General features: G+C 40.4%; 1 protein-coding gene across 1 annotated transcript in view; it reads right to left on the reverse strand.

Annotated features, from left to right (window-relative positions):
* hycc2 (hyccin PI4KA lipid kinase complex subunit 2) overlaps positions 1–7,115 on the reverse strand; it is a 61,602-nt gene that overhangs the window by 46,229 nt on the left and 8,258 nt on the right. The window contains exon 2 of the mRNA XM_016502843.1: positions 807–869. The gene's annotated coding sequence lies outside the window, so the exon portion shown is untranslated. The remainder of the gene's footprint in view (positions 1–806; positions 870–7,115) is intronic.

Consider the following 7,115-nt stretch of genomic DNA (forward strand, 5'->3'; position numbering starts at 1 on the left):
TGTGCGTGTGTGTGTGTGTGTGTTTGTGTGTGTGTGAGAGGGTGTGTGTGCGTGCGTCTGTGTGTGTGTGTGTTTGTGTAAGTGTGTGAGTGTGTGTGTGTGTGTATGTGTGTGTGAGAGAGTGTGTGTGAGAGAGTGTGTGTGTGTGTGTGTGTGAGAGAGTGTGTGTGTGTGTGTGTGTGAGAGAGTGTGTGTGTGTGTGTGTGTGAGAGAGTGTGTGTGTGTGTGTGTGTGAGAGAGTGTGTGTGTGTGTGTGTGTGAGAGAGTGTGTGTGTGTGTGTGTGTGAGAGAGTGTGTGTGTGTGTGTGTGTGAGAGAGTGTGTGTGTGTGTGTGTGTGAGAGAGTGTGTGTGTGTGTGTGTGTGAGAGAGTGTGTGTGTGTGTGTGTGTGAGAGAGTGTGTGTGTGTGTGTGTGTGAGAGAGTGTGTGTGTGTGTGTGTGTGAGAGAGTGTGTGTGTGTGTGTGTGTGAGAGAGTGTGTGTGTGTGTGTGTGTGAGAGAGTGTGTGTGTGTGTGTGTGTGAGAGAGTGTGTGTGTGTGTGTGTGTGAGAGAGTGTGTGTGTGTGTGTGTGTGAGAGAGTGTGTGTGTGTGTGTGTGTGAGAGAGTGTGTGTGTGTGTGTGTGTGAGAGAGTGTGTGTGTGTGTGTGTGTGAGAGAGTGTGTGTGTGTGTGTGTGTGAGAGAGTGTGTGTGTGTGTGTGTGTGAGAGAGTGTGTGTGTGTGTGTGTGTGAGTGTGTGAGCGTGTGTGAGTGCGTGCGTCTGTGTGAGCGTGTGGGTGTGTGCGTGTGAGTGTGTGTGTGTGTGTTACCTCAGTTGATGAGCAGAGCAGGCAGAGTCAGCTCAGATGTCGACTGGTCACACATCTGTCATTCTATAACAGACAAACATCAGAGCACAGGTCAGCTGAAGATCACTTCAGTCAGAACACTTTCAAAACATCCAGTCAATCTGAACATAATAAGTAAAAATTATTTAAATTCATTTTCTGCATCAGACGAAATCAGTAACTGAAGAGGAGATATTTAATTAGTGCTTCTTTGCTGGTGCGTTTGCTAGTGTCAGAGTCTATCTGTGCATGGATAAGCATGGAAACAGGTTTTGATGAACAGAGATCGTCTAGTCAGTGGTTCTTATGCTGCATTCATGCCATGTCGTGATTACTGTAGTTTTGAGAAGACAACACGTGACGTTCTGCGTGGAGCTGTTCACACCCTTGGACTCAGAACGATCGCACATAGCGCCTAACGAATCTGAGCTGATCAGAGCTGATCACCGGCCATTCATAACTTCTACTAGCCAAAAAAAAAAAAAAAGACGTGTTATTGTGCTGATATCTTAAGGACTACCATGGACAGTTCTTCAGTGGTTAGTTCACAGCAGTGATAGAAAAATTATATTTTCCAATAAGTTTAAATTGATTTTTAACTTTTATGGGCATTCTTACCTTTATAAAGCCATTTTTTTCTAAAAGTGTACATCATCTTTTGAGTCAAATTCTTACATTTAATCAGTCAATTATAATAATAATACATTTAGGCTGTTACTAAACGAATTAAATCAGTATCAATAAAATTCATCTTTGCAGAAGTTGCATATGAAGTGGCATTTAGATGTATTTACACACGTTAATGCAGCTTAGAGGGACATGGAATGCTTTAAACTGCAGTTACAAATGCATAAATAATGTTTTGATATTTAAAACATGAAATGTTGAATACTACTCGATAATGCCATGATGTCTCACGAGTTCAGTATTTGCGCTAAACCTGTGCAGATTTGACCTGCATGAACTTCCCCAAGAAATAAATGAGTGAACATAATTTACGAAAAGTAACCCGCCAAATTGGCTAGTGATTTGACAGTGTTACCCGCCACAGATGATTTTTACCCGCATTTGGCGGGTTGGCGGGTTGGCGGGTGTTAATTTCAAACCCTGGTGGTATCTCATAATCACCATAATTACAATATTACAATACTCCCAGCACATGTGAAATCGGCTTTTTTAAAAATAATTTGCACTACACCTTTACCTGCAGTATCTTCACACACTGACCAAACTTACTAGAGAAGTGTGGAAAGATCTGTAGCGCCTCCTGTCCAGTAATCACAATAAATAATTGTTACTTTCAGAGTGAAACAGTTTCTGCAGCTTTCAAATCTGTCATGAAATAAAAACAATCTGTGGTTTTGTGGCTCTTTAATGTGCGCTGACAGATCATCTCTTCCTCTTTACTACTAGTTGCAGCAGCAAATCAACAGGAATGATCATCAGAAGAAACAGAACAGCTCACTGAAATCAATCAAGAGAGGAGCACTACATTATACATTCATTCGGTTATACTGAACCTGTCGTTTTTATTAATGAATGCATGTCTGAATAAATGTGAATAAAATTAGTTATTACAGCCACCATTACACAGCTTTGTATGTTGTGTGCATGCCTCATCTACAGTGTTGGGAGTAACGCATTACAAAAGTAATAATATTACAGTAGTATATTACTTTTTGCTGTAACGCAGTAATATAACTCATTACTAATAAAATTTGGGTAATATTATTACTCGTTACAATCTCAGTAATGCAAGTTACAACAACATATTTTAGCTCTAAATTAAGTGGTGAATTTACCAACACCACAAAACAGCACCTGAGAAAAAATTCCGCGGGTAAAATAGTTTGTCTATCTTCTGTTGCTGGAATTAGATGGTTGAGATGACTGCAGAGACGGATTCTACATTTGTGAGATGGACACACTCCTGTTATCTTCAGTTCATCGGAGAAAAGGATAAGAATGCATAGTCAGGTGCAAACTCCCAACATGGAGAAATAGCAGGAGTAAAACCTGCAAACACTGGACTGGTGCCACTAACACTAGCTATCGGAGAGAGCTGTGGGGTCGGAGAAGAGGAAAAGGCGGCGGACGAGCAACAAAAATTAAGTTTAACTAAAAATGACAAAATCTGTTTTTATTAAATCATAGTGTATATATAAAATGAATGAATATGCGAAATATTTGACTTAAATAGCCTAATTAACAGATTAACAAAACGAAAGGAAGACTGAGAGATATGCTGCTGAGTTTGGTTCATATGCTATTTGTGTGGCGCGGCGCTCTACGAAAGTCCACAGAAAGGAAACCGAGATGACAGAAATAAAAGTAAACACATTGCAGTTTCGAATGATCTGTATGACCAAAGATGACGGAGTATTTTTTTGTTGTTTGTTTCTGCTGTTCGAGCGCGCCGGCGCCTCACGCACACACATAGCCTACAGCATTGCAAACGTTGCAGCCTGTTCATTATCAGAATAAAATACAGTCAACCAAACATATAGATACACTGGTTAATTTAAATAGAGCGTACTGCGTAGTAGCTACAATCCGTGCCTTTCAGCCTGAGCTTGGGCCAAACACACATTTGCTCATGTGATGAGGATGTTTTTTAAGTGCGTTAAGTAAGCTTGGTCATCTATCAAACCACTAATTAATATGACCCAACATGCATCACAATTCATATCAAAGTTATTCTTTGTTCATTTCCTAACAGGCTCATTTATTACACTCCTGCTACAATAATCAGTCTAATCTGTCACATTAATCTGTCAGCCCACTCTTATCATCTCAATAAAACGACAGCTTCAGGAAAGGTTAACAGATCACTACTGTATATAAACCTCTTTTCAGAGAACTCAATCAAATCAGCATTACTTAGTCTTTCTGATCCCAAATCCATGATCTCTCACTCAAACATCACGACTCGATCTAGAGTCATAAGTGTTTCTGAAAGCTCATCCAAAAGCAACGCAAGTATCACAAACCCTACTGAACAGACAGCTTTTAAGATCCCACTTTACTGAAGTGCTTTAAGAAACTGATGTTTTGCTGAAGTAGTGCTTAACTGACTTTTCCTTTCCCCCGTTTCTTTCTGCGTTTAATTCTTTCTGTTTACCTGTGTGTGTGACGTGACGGAGCGACTGCCTCTCTTTTATCCACACCACCGCACAATGACATGTTTCTTAATCCTGATCACGATTTCTGCTCTCTCTAGATGACGGAGACAGCACTGCTGAGCTGAAAACACTGGCACACATGTCAGCTGCAGCTTAGTGACCTCTATTGAGATATTCAGCGAGTGTGACCAGATCCAGAGCGTTGAGGAGTATGAATAGTACAAATGATCAAGCCCTCACTACTGCAGACATCAAGCAGAAATACAGAAACATCATTAATGCTGAGAAGGTTCTTGGTGAGGCCTGCATTACAGGCTGCAGTCATTCATCCAGCGCTTTCTGATTTCACAGACGCTCCGGATCTCATTTAGCAGCTTCACACTGAGCAATAGTTATGTGTAGGGCTGGGAATCGCTTGAATTTGATCAATTCCTATTCTGATTCCGGTTCTGCTTATCGATTCCCAGCTTCGATTACAATGTGGCTAAAAAAAAATGAAGTCAAACATTTCGATATCAAACATATTTATTGTGTGTCTCTTTTTGCAAAACATTTGATTGCTGCTGAATACCATGAACAAAAATCAGCCGGCTGCACAAAAACTGGACTCGATTAAGAGCTGTCTGTGTGCAAAATAGAGCCGTACGATTCTGGATAAATTATTGGATAAATTCTGAGATTTGTTGTTTTTTTTAATAGAGGTTGTAGTTCTCTCACAATTCTGAAGAAAAAAATATTACACAACTAAACAAAAAAAAAAATTATAGCCTGAATGCACTGTAAGTCACTTTGGATAAAAGCATCTGCTAAATACATAAATTATAAATTATTTATTTAATTATTTCATTAAATTATAAACAAAATCTGATGGAATTTTTGAATTAATGATTCAATGACTCACTCAAGATTTACTGGTTTCATTACTGAATGAATCTCTTGAATGAATGATTCAAAGACAAATACATTTTTAACAGCTCCTCTTCGCCAGCTAAACAAAAGATGCACACACAGAAATTGATAGGTGGAATTGAAATCTTCATTTTACAACAAGTATCCGATTCCTGACCTTAAGTATTCGAATCTGGAATTGGAATTGATTTTCGATCCCCAACCCTAGTTATTTCAGGTATTATGACACTATGTAGAGCAGAGCTGTCCAAACTCGGTCCTGGAGGGCCGGTGTCCTGCAGAGTTTAGCTCCAACTTGCCTCAACACACCTGCTGGTAAGTTTCTAGTATGCCTATAAGAGCTTGATTAGCTGCTTCAGGTGTGTTTAATTAGGGTTGGAGCTAAACTCTGCAGGACACCGGCCCTTTGATGTATCATATATAGTATATAAGGCTTTATGTCTGAAGCAGACGAGGCTCTCAGTGTGCGGTGTTTGCAGGATCTGACACTGCTTACAGCTGATCGAGGAGAGAGAGGCGTGCTTTAGATATCTCTGCACTATAAACACTTGTACTTTTGTTTTTACAATACATATTTTGAGCAGTTTTCCAAAGAACGGTGCCTGACCAGCTGACACTATTACGCTCCTTCTTAGTGTTGTAGCTATGAAACGGTTATGTGCTGAATTAATATTTATATTGTTAGGAGCATACTAACAGAAATGTGAAAGCCCTCAATCTGTGTACTAGATGAAGCTACGGGGTGATTTCAGCTTACCCTACTGTACTTACTTCAGATGAAAGTGCAGTCAGATTCAGAGTTATGTTATGAATGAATGATAACAGTCTAGACTTCAAAATGAGGCTAGATTCATACATCTGAGTTTTTTTTTTAGTTTTTTATGTAATGTATTAAGTATTACTCACACACTCTCTCTTACACACTCCCACAAACACACACACACACAAACACACACACTCTCTCACACAAACACACACACACACTCTCATACACTCACACACACACACTCTCATACACTCACACACACACACTCTCATACACTCACTCTCTCTTACACACTCTCATACTCACACACACACACACTCTTACACTCTCTCTCTCACTCTCACACAAACTCACTCTCTCTTACACACTCTCATACACTCACTCTCTCTTACACACTCTCATACACTCACTCTCTCTTACACACTCTCATACACTCACTCTCTCTTACACACTCTCATACACTCACTCTCTCTTACACACTCTCATACACTCACTCTCTCTTACACACTCTCATACACTCACTCTCTCTTACACACTCTCATACACTCACTCTCTCTTACACACTCTCATACACTCACTCTCTCTTACACACTCTCATACACTCACTCTCTCTTACACACTCTCATACACTCACTCTCTCTTACACACTCTCATACACTCACTCTCTCTTACACACTCTCATACACTCACTCTCTCTTACACACTCTCATACACTCACTCTCTCTTACACACTCTCATACACTCACTCTCTCTTACACACTCTCATACACTCACTCTCTCTTACACACTCTCATACACTCACTCTCTCTTACACACTCTCATACACTCACTCTCTCTTACACACTCTCATACACTCACTCTCTCTTACACACTCTCATACACTCACTCTCTCTTACACACTCTCATACACTCACTCTCTCTTACACACTCTCATACACTCACTCTCTCTTACACACTCTCATACACTCACTCTCTCTTACACACTCTCATACACTCACTCTCTCTTACACACTCTCATACACTCACTCTCTCTTACACACTCTCATACACTCACTCTCTCTTACACACTCTCATACACTCACTCTCTCTTACACACTCTCATACACTCACTCTCTCTTACACACTCTCATACACTCACTCTCTCTTACACACTCTCATACACTCACACACACACACTCTTACACTCTCTCTCACACTCTCACACACACTCACTCTCTATTACACACTCTCATACACTCACACACACACACTCTTACACACTCTCACACACACACTCTCATACACTCACTCTCTCTTACAGACTCTCATACACTCACACACACACTCTCATACACTCACTCTCTCTTACACACTCTCATACACTCACAAACACTCACACACACACTCTTACACTCTCTCTCACACTCTCACACACACTCACTCTCTATTACACACTCTCACACACACACACACACTCTTACACTCTCTCTCTCACACACTCTCACACACACCCTC

This window comes from Sinocyclocheilus anshuiensis, unplaced genomic scaffold (genome assembly GCF_001515605.1).
Source record: "Sinocyclocheilus anshuiensis isolate Anshui unplaced genomic scaffold, SAMN03320099.WGS_v1.1 scaffold1550, whole genome shotgun sequence".
In the NCBI taxonomy this organism is placed as follows: domain Eukaryota; kingdom Metazoa; phylum Chordata; class Actinopteri; order Cypriniformes; family Cyprinidae; genus Sinocyclocheilus; species Sinocyclocheilus anshuiensis.